The sequence below is a fragment of the Psammomys obesus genome, unplaced genomic scaffold (genome assembly GCF_907164565.1).
Source record: "Psammomys obesus unplaced genomic scaffold, mPsaObe1.curated_primary_1811, whole genome shotgun sequence".
NCBI lineage: Eukaryota > Metazoa > Chordata > Mammalia > Rodentia > Muridae > Psammomys > Psammomys obesus.
This window is the reverse complement of record NW_026586589.1, coordinates 4,144,642-4,155,131: the sequence shown is the minus strand read 5'-3', so window position 1 is coordinate 4,155,131 and position 10,490 is coordinate 4,144,642.

Below are 10,490 nucleotides of genomic sequence, written 5' to 3'. Positions count from 1 at the left end.
GATACAAGAGCTGAATCCAAGGGAGGCAGAGTGGGTATCAACTGCTATTATCCCTTTCCTGAACTACTAGGCCTAAGAACCTGTTATATGCCCGTAACTGCTCAGATATGAGGTGTGTTCACAAAGAGGAGCTTTGGGTTTTCATTAAACATGAACTTTCTGACTTTAGCTAGATGAGCTGAAAGAGGAGTTCAGAGATTACCTTTAAAACAGCTTTGGAGAGTCTGAATTCCAGATGCATGGTACACTCTTATGGCCTTAAATGACTGTGTTCTTGGTTCTTGGCTGTGCTTTGGTATTACCACGTTGAGGCACTAAATCATCCTTATTGATCTGTTATCAATATGGTATCTTCCAAACTAACTCCAGCACAGGCCTTGGTATCTTCATCATTCTCATCTTTCCTTAAAAACAAGAGGAAAAATATGAATGGTCAGCATACCATTTCTCCTGTGGTCCCAGGCTCCCTGGCAAATACTTGACAGTTAATTTTTAGTTTCATTCCATCTTATGTATCACTAACTCACATATGGGTGAGTTCCAGTGATGTTTCAAATATTCTCTTTTGCCTTGAAGAATTGTATGCTGACCCCAGTCTATCCAACCCTTGTCTGAGCTCATGCATATACTCTTGAAATCTCACCCAAAATGAGCTGGTACCTGTGACACATCTTGGTCTTTCCCACTCTCTACATATCACTATATATCACTGTTCTGTGCAAAGAGATCTTGTTCACATAACTGAGCCACTTATTAATAAACCATCCCTGTATCTAGAAACTCACTCAGCTAAGTCAAAAGGACTGCAAGGCACTTCAGCAGTCTCCTCACTTGATATGAAATGTCCCAGGTACAACTTGGCTTTGACATTATAACTAATACTTGGGGCAGGGTGGGTACCAAGGAATGGTAGCTTGGAGAACAAATAAATATCCCTCAGCCCATGCTCCTGATCTACTTCCCCTTTTGACTTCCCATTTTCAGTTCAGTGGGGGTGATTTTCTGACTGTAGGGGTTCTGGTCAGTGGTACACAAGGCCTCTCCTACTCAGGACCTAGACTCGGGGGCTGTCCTAAGGGCCCTTGGGTTCTCAATGGAGGTAGCTTAGCAGGTGTGACAACTCGGAGGTACAGCAATTTCAGAAAGGGAAAATTAACTAAGTGGTTGTACATCAGAAGGCAAGTGGCCATTCATCAATAAAAAGGCATTAGTTACTTGGCCTTTCAAGATAAATGAGCCACCAGTACCTTAGAAGACGAAGGAAAAATAACCTCTAAGTCCAAACGGGCCACTCCATCACTCAGCTTTGCCCTTCTACCTGTAGATTTTTCATTGGCCTCTGTTGCTTTTATTGCCTCAACTCAAACTTATTTTCGTGTGATGGGGAGTCAAGGCTTCAGGGCTCCAGGGCCGTGTGTCTATTGCTTTCCTCCCTCCTGAGAGACGCCATAGCTCAAGGAACACTGGAGCTTTGGAATTTGAGTTCTCTTTTGCTTTCAGAGTAGGGCCTGTTCTGCTTAGCTCAATCCAGTTCTTTCTGGCCATGCTCAGTGTTAAGAGGCTGGTATTGGCTCACAACGCCCAAGTCCAGGTTCTCAGCACAAAGGAGATTTATTTGCTACAGAGGGATGGAGGGTAGGGAATGAGTGACAATGACAGGAGATAGTGGACAAGGGAGAAGAGGAAAGGGGAGAAAGGGGGCAAAGGAGGAGGATAAGGGTTATTTTTTAAGAGTGGGACAAAACGCTGCCTCTGGATAGAAAAAAGACAGATGTGGCACATAGGCAAATATCACTTTATAAAGGTCAAGTGGGGAAACCCCTTGTTGGGATGAGGTGTTTAATTTTAATTGGGCATGTTAATTAGGGGGCTTTTGATTCTTGGACTTTAATACTTTGATAGCCTGACCGTGGTGTCAGCCTCAGGAGGAGGAAGTGGACAAATAAAGGAATAAACCTTGGTGGCTAGCTTTAGGAGTGTAATCTAAGGGGTTTCAGCAAGACAGAGGGCAGGGGAAGAAGGACAAGGCCTGTGAGAGCAATGCCCACCACACTTGCTCAACATGGCCAGGGTCTCTTCACTCCGTGCTCAGTCCTCAGTCCTCTGCAGAAACTTCCCCTTTCCAGAATCAGGGCCGGGTCCCACTTCTTCCCAGGTTGTTCTGTGGAGTCCCATGATGTCTGCTCCAGCTGTTTATAATTATCTCCCACAGGCTGCTTGGGGTGAGTGACTCAGCACTCTGTCCTGTTTTCATTGTTGGGTGCTTTTTATTTTTCTAGCTAAAAGAACCAGATATTTCTCTAGCATAGTCTGTGTCCTCTCCCAGCCAAACATGATGCTCCTTTGTTTCTTGTATGTCTGGTGCACCTGCTGTTCCCTGGTCACACTATATGTTGGTCTGTTGTTGTTTTTGTTTGTTGAGGTGTTCTGTTTGTTTTGTTTTTGAGACAAGTTCTCACTATGTAGTGTAGGCTGGCCTAGAGCTAGTTATGTAGACCAGGTTGGCCTCATAGAGGCCCACAAGTCTCTGCCTCTGAGTGCTGGGATTAAAAAGCATGTGGCACCATGCCTGGCTGTAGTTTAGGTTTTGAAGTTAGAAGTAAATGGACATGCAGCCTTATCTATCTATCTATGGTAGCCAGTTGGCCTCACTGAGCCTCAGTTTTCTCTTCTGTAGATGGGGACCATGCCATGTGCTTTATAGTTGTTACAGATATAAAACTGGAAGATGAATTAAAAGACCTAATGTCAGGCTTGCCCACTGAATTTTATTTATTTTATTTTATTTCTTCTACACTGGAATATTTTTATTTCATTCTACTATACTACATCTGTCCTCTTGAGCTATCCTATCAGCAACAAAACCACGCAAACTCTTACTTCCAAACACCTCTGAGATGTTCCCATTTATACTTCAAATACTCTAGAGTCAAGATCATTGCTTATTCCTCAGCCTTTACAGTCATGTCTAATCCACTTTTCAGGATCTGATCTTCATCTTTTGGGTATAAGGTTAATTTTCTTTGCTCCAGTGTTAGGTCTCTGCCTATTCCTATTAACTCTCAACTTCAGATCTGAATTTCATCCCTGAAGATTCTGATAGCCAACCCATTCTCCTGAATTAGCTAGGATAATAGCCAAGAGTCTACAGCTGACTTTTGGCTAGGCACACTCAAGTCACCAACAATGCTTCTCCTGGTCTCTGGCCTTCTCACAAGCCCACATTTCTCTACTTACATCTTTTTTCTTCCTAGTCTACCAAGTTTTCTTGCTACTGCCTGCAATGTATCCATCTCAAAACAGTGAAATGTCAAAAATAGCACCTGTGTGTGTGTGTGTGTGTGTGAAAGAGAGAAAGAGGGAGAGGCATTGATATTCTTTCAATGTAGTACTTATAAGAAAAAAAAGAGCTGGGAACTTCAGAGGTGACTTAGCAGTGAAGAACACTTGCTGCTCTTGCAAAAAAGAGTCCTAAACACTGACATTTGGTGGCTCAGCATTCCAGAGAATCCAATGCACACTTCTGGTCTCTGTGCACAGGCAATCACAGGCACATGCACACACACAAATCTTACAAAGGACAGAAAAAAAAAATGGAGCCCAAGTACCTATCACAAAGGACCCACTAGCATCCATGTTCACCCTTTTTTACTACCATGCTATACCGCCAGTCATAACTGGCCTAGAGTCCTGACTGCTCCTTGGGCTGTGCATGGTACCTGAATTTGTCATGTTCCTTATTTTCCTAGTGACTGTAGATTGGACCAGTCCACTCTGCAGTGACAATGGGCACAAACAAAATGCAGGACAAAAGTGCTCATGTGTCTTTAGACAAAGAGCACAGTATCACACCGAATAATGAAAGCAACTACAGAAATAACTAACGGGTCATCAACTGAAAGGAGGCAATGTGAACTCACCTCCTTCAGTTCAATCTGTCTTTCAAGGAAATACACATAGACCCGACACAGAAAGTGTTGCTTTCTTAAGACAGCCATGTTACGCTGACAAATATCATACAAATACCACCCCACACAGAAAACCCCAGTAGCTTCCAAATTCAAGATGCTAATTAATTGTCCATGTTCTTCAGGATCTGCCTCATTCGAAGAGCCTTGTCATAGAACTTGTGTGAAATGGATATTAATAGTTCTCTAAAATCCAGTTGCATTCCCCCTCATTCAAAGAGCCTCTGTGGTTCCTAAATGCACTCCTCCCTATTGCTCTGTCTTTAAATAAAATTGCAAAATTTTGTTTCAGCCATTCATTGACTCTTCTGTCCATTTAGTCATTCCCTTATCCATTCATCCATCGATGTAATTACACAGTTAAGATAAATGACCAGCCGAAGGCATTGCAGATCACTAGTCCTTAAATCAGGAATCATCTTATATCCTTCCAAGGATGCAATTCGTAGTTTAGGAACTCTTTGTAAGAAATCCATATACCAACAACCTATTTGTTGCATAGGAATTTAAAGGGTTATGAAAAGCAAATTATGACACATGCTTCATGAAGTAAGTTAGGAATGAATTTATACCTTATCTGTCAGCTATGCTGTTATGTAAAGACTGAAATCACTCTCAGCTCAACTCTCAGTACATTTTCTGTAGCAACAGGGACCAGTACCCCTATATAGTCTCCCATAGCTTGCTAAACAATTGCAACCAGCCCAGGGAACTCAGGCTCTTAGTTGGTCTGTTTATGATTCCATTGCACTTCTCCTCCTACCTGCCTCCTCTCATTTGAGTACCCTTACCAACAACACTGTCTAGAAAGATCCAATGATCTAGGACCCTGGAACATTCAGTTGTATCTTATCTTCTCATCTCTTCCTAGTTATAGCCTGAAAGTTACTGTCCTGGTTAGTTTCTTGTCAACTTAACACCAGTTATAGTTATTTTGGAGATGGGAACCTTATATTAGAAAATCCCCCCGCAACATAGACTGGTCTATGGGGGCATTTCCTTCATTGATGATTGATATGGAAGGGCCCAGCTCAATGTGGGCAGTACCACACTGGCCTGGTAGACCTGTGTGATATAAGAAAGCAGATTGAGCAAGCCATGAGGAGCAAGCCAGTAAGCACTGTTCCTCTATGGCTTCTGCTTCACTTCCTGCCTCAAGGTCCCCCTTGAGTTCCTTCCCTGACTTCCCTCATTGATGGACTTGGAAGATGAAATAAGCCTTCCCTCCCCAACTTGATTTTAGCCATGTTGTTTCGTCACAGCAAGAGAAACCACAGCTAAAATATAGGCTTATATATTAGGCAGGCAACCATCACCTGCTGAGTGTTGGCTTACATTAAGAAACTTGAGTTTAGAGAGGACCAACAAATAGCATATTCTCCATTAGGAATTATTACATTAGTGGAAAAATAAATTTTTCAAATTATTGTAATAAGTGCAACTGAACCTGATGAGGATTAGGTTAATGAGGGAGAAGCACATTTTTCTTCTTGCTCTGCTTTTGGATGGTACCCACTTCTAATTCCTCCTCGTTTTTGTCATCTGTTGGTTGAACACCAAATACAGGCTAGGTGTGGAGGAGCAACAAAAACATAGATGTACTCTTCACTCACACAGAGCTCAGTCTGTGGTAGAAAAGGACAACAGATGATCAAAAGTATAATTACAACTCATGGTAAGTTAATTCATTAATCCAACAGATATTTATTGAGTGTGAACAATGTTCTAAATACTGTGTGTATACGAACAAAGCTATATTACACCTCCTGACTTCCCAGAGAGCAGTCAAGAAACAAGATAACAAGGTAACCCATTTTGTAGGTTAATGGTGCATGCTAAACACAGAGAGAAAAAAAAACTGTAAAGCAAGCAAAGGAACTAATAAAATATTTGAAGAGAGAAAGCTTGGAAATTCAAATGGGATAGGCAAGAAATACTCCCTTGAATAGGACTTTCTATATTAAAAAAAAAAAAAAAAGAAAGAAAGAAAGAAAGAAACTGAGGAGGGAAAGGTATCAGGATAACTGGGAAATGAATATTCCAGGATGTGAAGTGAGGGTCCTGAAGTCTGAATAAATACATTTTAACCCTACAATTTAGAGGATCAGTAGCACCTAGTAGAGTGTCCAGCAACAGCCTCCTTAATAATATCTGGGCACAGGGGTCTTTTATGAGACTGTTTCTCCAAACAAGGACCATGTATGGATGCAACCTAGAGCCCCCTCTCAGATGTAGCCCTTGGTAGCTCAGTATCCAAGTGGGTACTAATAAGGGGAACAGGGACTATTTCTGAACTCGATGGCGGGCTCTTTGACCTCCCCCACCCCAGGGAGGAGCAGCCTTGGTAGGCCACAGTGGAGGACTTTGCAGCCAGGTGTCCTGAAGACACCTGATAAACCAGTATCAGATGTAAGGGGAGGAGCTTCTCCATTATCAGTGGACTTGGAAAGGGGCAGGGAGGAGATGAGGTTGGGATTGGGAGGGAAAGGGGGAGGGGGATACAGCAGGGATACAAAGTTAACAAACTGTAACTAATATTAAAAAAATAATAAAAACATGTCCTTGATACTGAAGAGCCAAGGCTGTTTCTAACTGGGCCTGTGGGACTGGGCATCCTACTTAGAACTTCTGTCTCTCACTCTGTCGGCTTTCTTCGTCTCAAACAACAGCCGAATCTTTCCACCTCCCTTCTCCTAAGAACCTCTGATGGGTATCTTATACCAAAGTAGGATGCTCCCTCACCCAATTTGGACTAGGGAATGTAGTGAGAATTTTGGTTTCTTTAAAAAACAAAACAAAACAAAACAAACAAACAAAAAAAAAAACAGTCATGTTATGTGAATATGTTTTTGTTTTAATCCCAGGTGTGAGATATGGGGCTGCCTCAGATTGTCCACAGCAGCTGACTATGATTTGTCTCATGCTCTGGCTGGGGGGGCTGGTTGTGCCAGCTGCAGATAGTTTAATTCTGGAAATTCTTGAGAGGGTAACAAATGGGAGAGCCCTGAGAGGACAAGTGGACCTGTGGCGGCAGCGGCAGAGGCAGAGACAGCGACGGCTGCAGCTTCGGCTACTGCAGCTCTGGCTGCAGCTGCAGCTGTGGCTGCTGGTTCATCCTGCTGCTCAAGTTGCTATTGCATTTGATACTGCTGGAATGCTGTTTTGCTGGGCTGCTGGATAGTCTGGCTATGAAGATTGAACTTGCCCCAAGGAAACACATGTCCCTAATCAGCTGGAAGTAGCCTGTGGATCCCACACCCCCTTTCCCCTCTAATCTTTTTTGCCTACCTAGTAGTGCTCAGGGGTTGGAAGGGATTGGAGTGGAGAAGGGTGGTAGATATAAGAACCCAAATAAAATAGATTTTAAAAAAAATATGCCAACAAGAGAATGTTTTATTCTCAAGCCCAAAACTAACCCAAAACCTCGACATTTGCACCACTGAAGGTTCCTCTCCCTCTACCAATAGCCAGTTTTTCAGCTAGGCTAGTTTCACTCAGTGTTATTCCTAGTGCCTTCTCCTCTTTCAGATGCCTCCTGAGCCAGAAGTCCCAGCATGCCTTGCAGCTAGTCCCAGCCAAGTTATGACACATTCACACTTCCCTGAAAAAAGAAAAAGGGCAGCAATATAGCTTCTGGAGACATGAGTATTTACGGGGCTTCAGTCTACTTGGAAAGCCTACAGAGAAAAATGACAAACGAACTTGAGTGATGTCGCGTTGTGTTCAATTCTCTTTTGCCATTTACTAGTTGGACGTCTGCAGGAAAGTGAACTTCACTAAGCCCATGTTTTCTCATTTATAAACTGGGAATTCCTTTTCTACTTCACAGCTTTTGAAGGGTTCAATAAAATAAATTAATTGAAGCACCTGACATATAATAAGTGTTCCAATAAATGTTTGTTGAATCTGACTCTTCAATCTCCTCTTTGGTTTATGCCAAGTGTCAGCAAACTCCTGTGAAGGGGTCAAACTCATCAGATGGCTTTTATTTATACGTAAAGCTTTGTGGCGATTCAGCCACAGTGTTAATTTCCATATTCTCACTGAATGGTTAGGTGTCAAAACTCCAGAGTTGAATACTGGCCACAGAGACTAAATGGCCACAACGTTTTTATATTTACTATAAGGGCCTTTGCCCAAATAATATGCAGGTACTAGAATATAGCATCAGGAGACATGGGTCCAGAGACAGGGAATTCAGGGTTCAAATACTTGTTTTATGACTTACTAAGTCTGGAACTCTGAACAGGTTGATTCACCCATCTGTACCCCGATTTCCTCCTATGTAACAAAAGAATACAATTTATTCTATCCAGTTAATGAAAATAATTGCATGAGCCAATCTAGTTAACCGCATAACTGTGAGGCAAACAGTATTAATCAACAGTATTATTATTGTGAATGTTACATACACTGTACAAATAGTCAATCCATTAAGCAGCTACTACAGAGAAATTGGAAAATCACCTTGAAACCCACAGTAACTTTTATATGGCTCAGTGCTTCATGAGCGTGTGCCAACCTGTATACCTCCTCCTTTGGTAGCTTTCCAGCTCTGCCCACTCCACAGACTTGTTGATAATCTGCCCTGAGAATTAAAGCTTATAGATGAAGGTTTCTTCACCATGCCCTTAACAGGTGCAGCTACAAGATGAGTCATTGCTAAGCCCAGAACCTTTGCTTCTAAGGAAATACCTCTCCTGCCAGTCTGTCATGGTACTTATGCATTCATTGTCATGGTACTGAACACCATCACTGGCCTTGAGATAGACAGTGTATGCTCACACAGTCCTTGTGTGATGCTGGAGACACCCTGGGCAGAATTTACACCTGAAGATGAAAGGATCACCTGAAAACTCAGTCAAGAATATTTCGGAGAGTCAGGCTAGAGTGCAAGATATTTTTGAGGCCCTGGATAAGGCTACTTGCTTGAAATTAAACACGTGTGACAAAGGCTAAAATATGGGAATTTTCATTAAACAGCAGACAAGGCAGGAGTGAGTCTATAGTGCCAAAATGATTAGGAGTCTGATATACACACACACAAACACAACCATTTTGGAAAAAAAAAAAAACAATAGAGAGCTATCCAAAGAGAGCAAAAAATGTGTTTGCATGTGAGTTGTGTGTTCACATGCGTGCATAAAGATCTGTACTCTGGCCACTAAGAAATAGAACAGAGCAGGAAACATGTGGCATTAGATTTTCCTACAGTGTAAAATTTCTAACACTTCTAAAATCAATTTTGTTCAACTTCCACAATAACACTATCTCCTAAGTTGGTGTAATCTAACAAAATGTCTTCTTTAAGTTTGGAGTGGTGTTTATACAAGAAGCTTTATAAAGTTACTATGTCAATCACACAGATCTTCAGATCCCTTTGGCTGGCAAGATCACAGCGTCATGGCACCTCCTGATTCACATGATAGCCACGTGGGCTGGACAGGCACTTTAGACCAACTGTCAGTAATTCCAGAAGAAGAGTTTCCAAAGGGAGTTTGATCAAGAGCCAAGCCACCTGTGGGAAGTGTGACAGAAGCTGCCACCACCTCACCCTGAGTAGCTAAAGCTATGCATGCTCCACGTCAGGGCCCCTTCCCAAGCACATCCAGCTGTGGCAATGATCCAAGTGACCATCCTGTCAAGGGACACAGGTGACTGCTGAGTTGGCTTTCCTGAGCCAAGAACTTGTCTTTACCAAGTGAGAACATCTCCTTGACAAAATAAGGATCTCGGCTCCAAATGCCAAAAAGACTCTTGATCCCAGGTCCAGCTAACTTTCCATCTTAAATAGAAAGATTACCCGAGTGAGCTCTTCAAGCAGGTAACTGAGACACTCACTGAGAGGGAGAAATATGTTTCTCATGCTGGCAGGCTTATTTCTTGGTTTTATCATCATTCCAGATGCACCAAGTCCCAGTTATAGATCTGTAGTTCTGGAGGAGGCTCAAATGTGCAATGGGTTTGCAGTTAGTTTACACAGGCTTTCTGATTGATTGTTTCCATGTAGAGTGAATAAATTCAGACATTTATTATCACCTAATACCCCTCTACCGCCGAAATCATGCTCTCTAATATTCCATAACATTCTCTTTGGTAATAGGAATTGAGAACATGAAATAGAGGATTCCCGATATCTTTCTTTTGGTCATGCCATACAAATAAGCTACCCATTAGATTTACACCTTCATTCTAGCCTATCTGTGTGTGCCGAATAAATTGATAGCATACTTCTTTCATACCAGCCAGTTTGCCACCCTCATCATGACCAGAGATAGGCTGTGTGTAGTATGCTTAGAAACATGAACTGAGAAGCTTGAGATAAGCATGACAGAAAGGGAGAAACAAGAGCAAGAAAGCACCTTTCAGAAGATGTCAGTCATGAGATTCATTGGCCCAGAGACAGAGTGCTCAGCAAGTCTTTGCACACACACTACAGACAAGTATGTGATTACTTTGCTGCTAGCAGCAGAAATGGGAGGCCCCAAAGAAGGGAGAAGCTCCAAACAGAGTCCAGCTAGT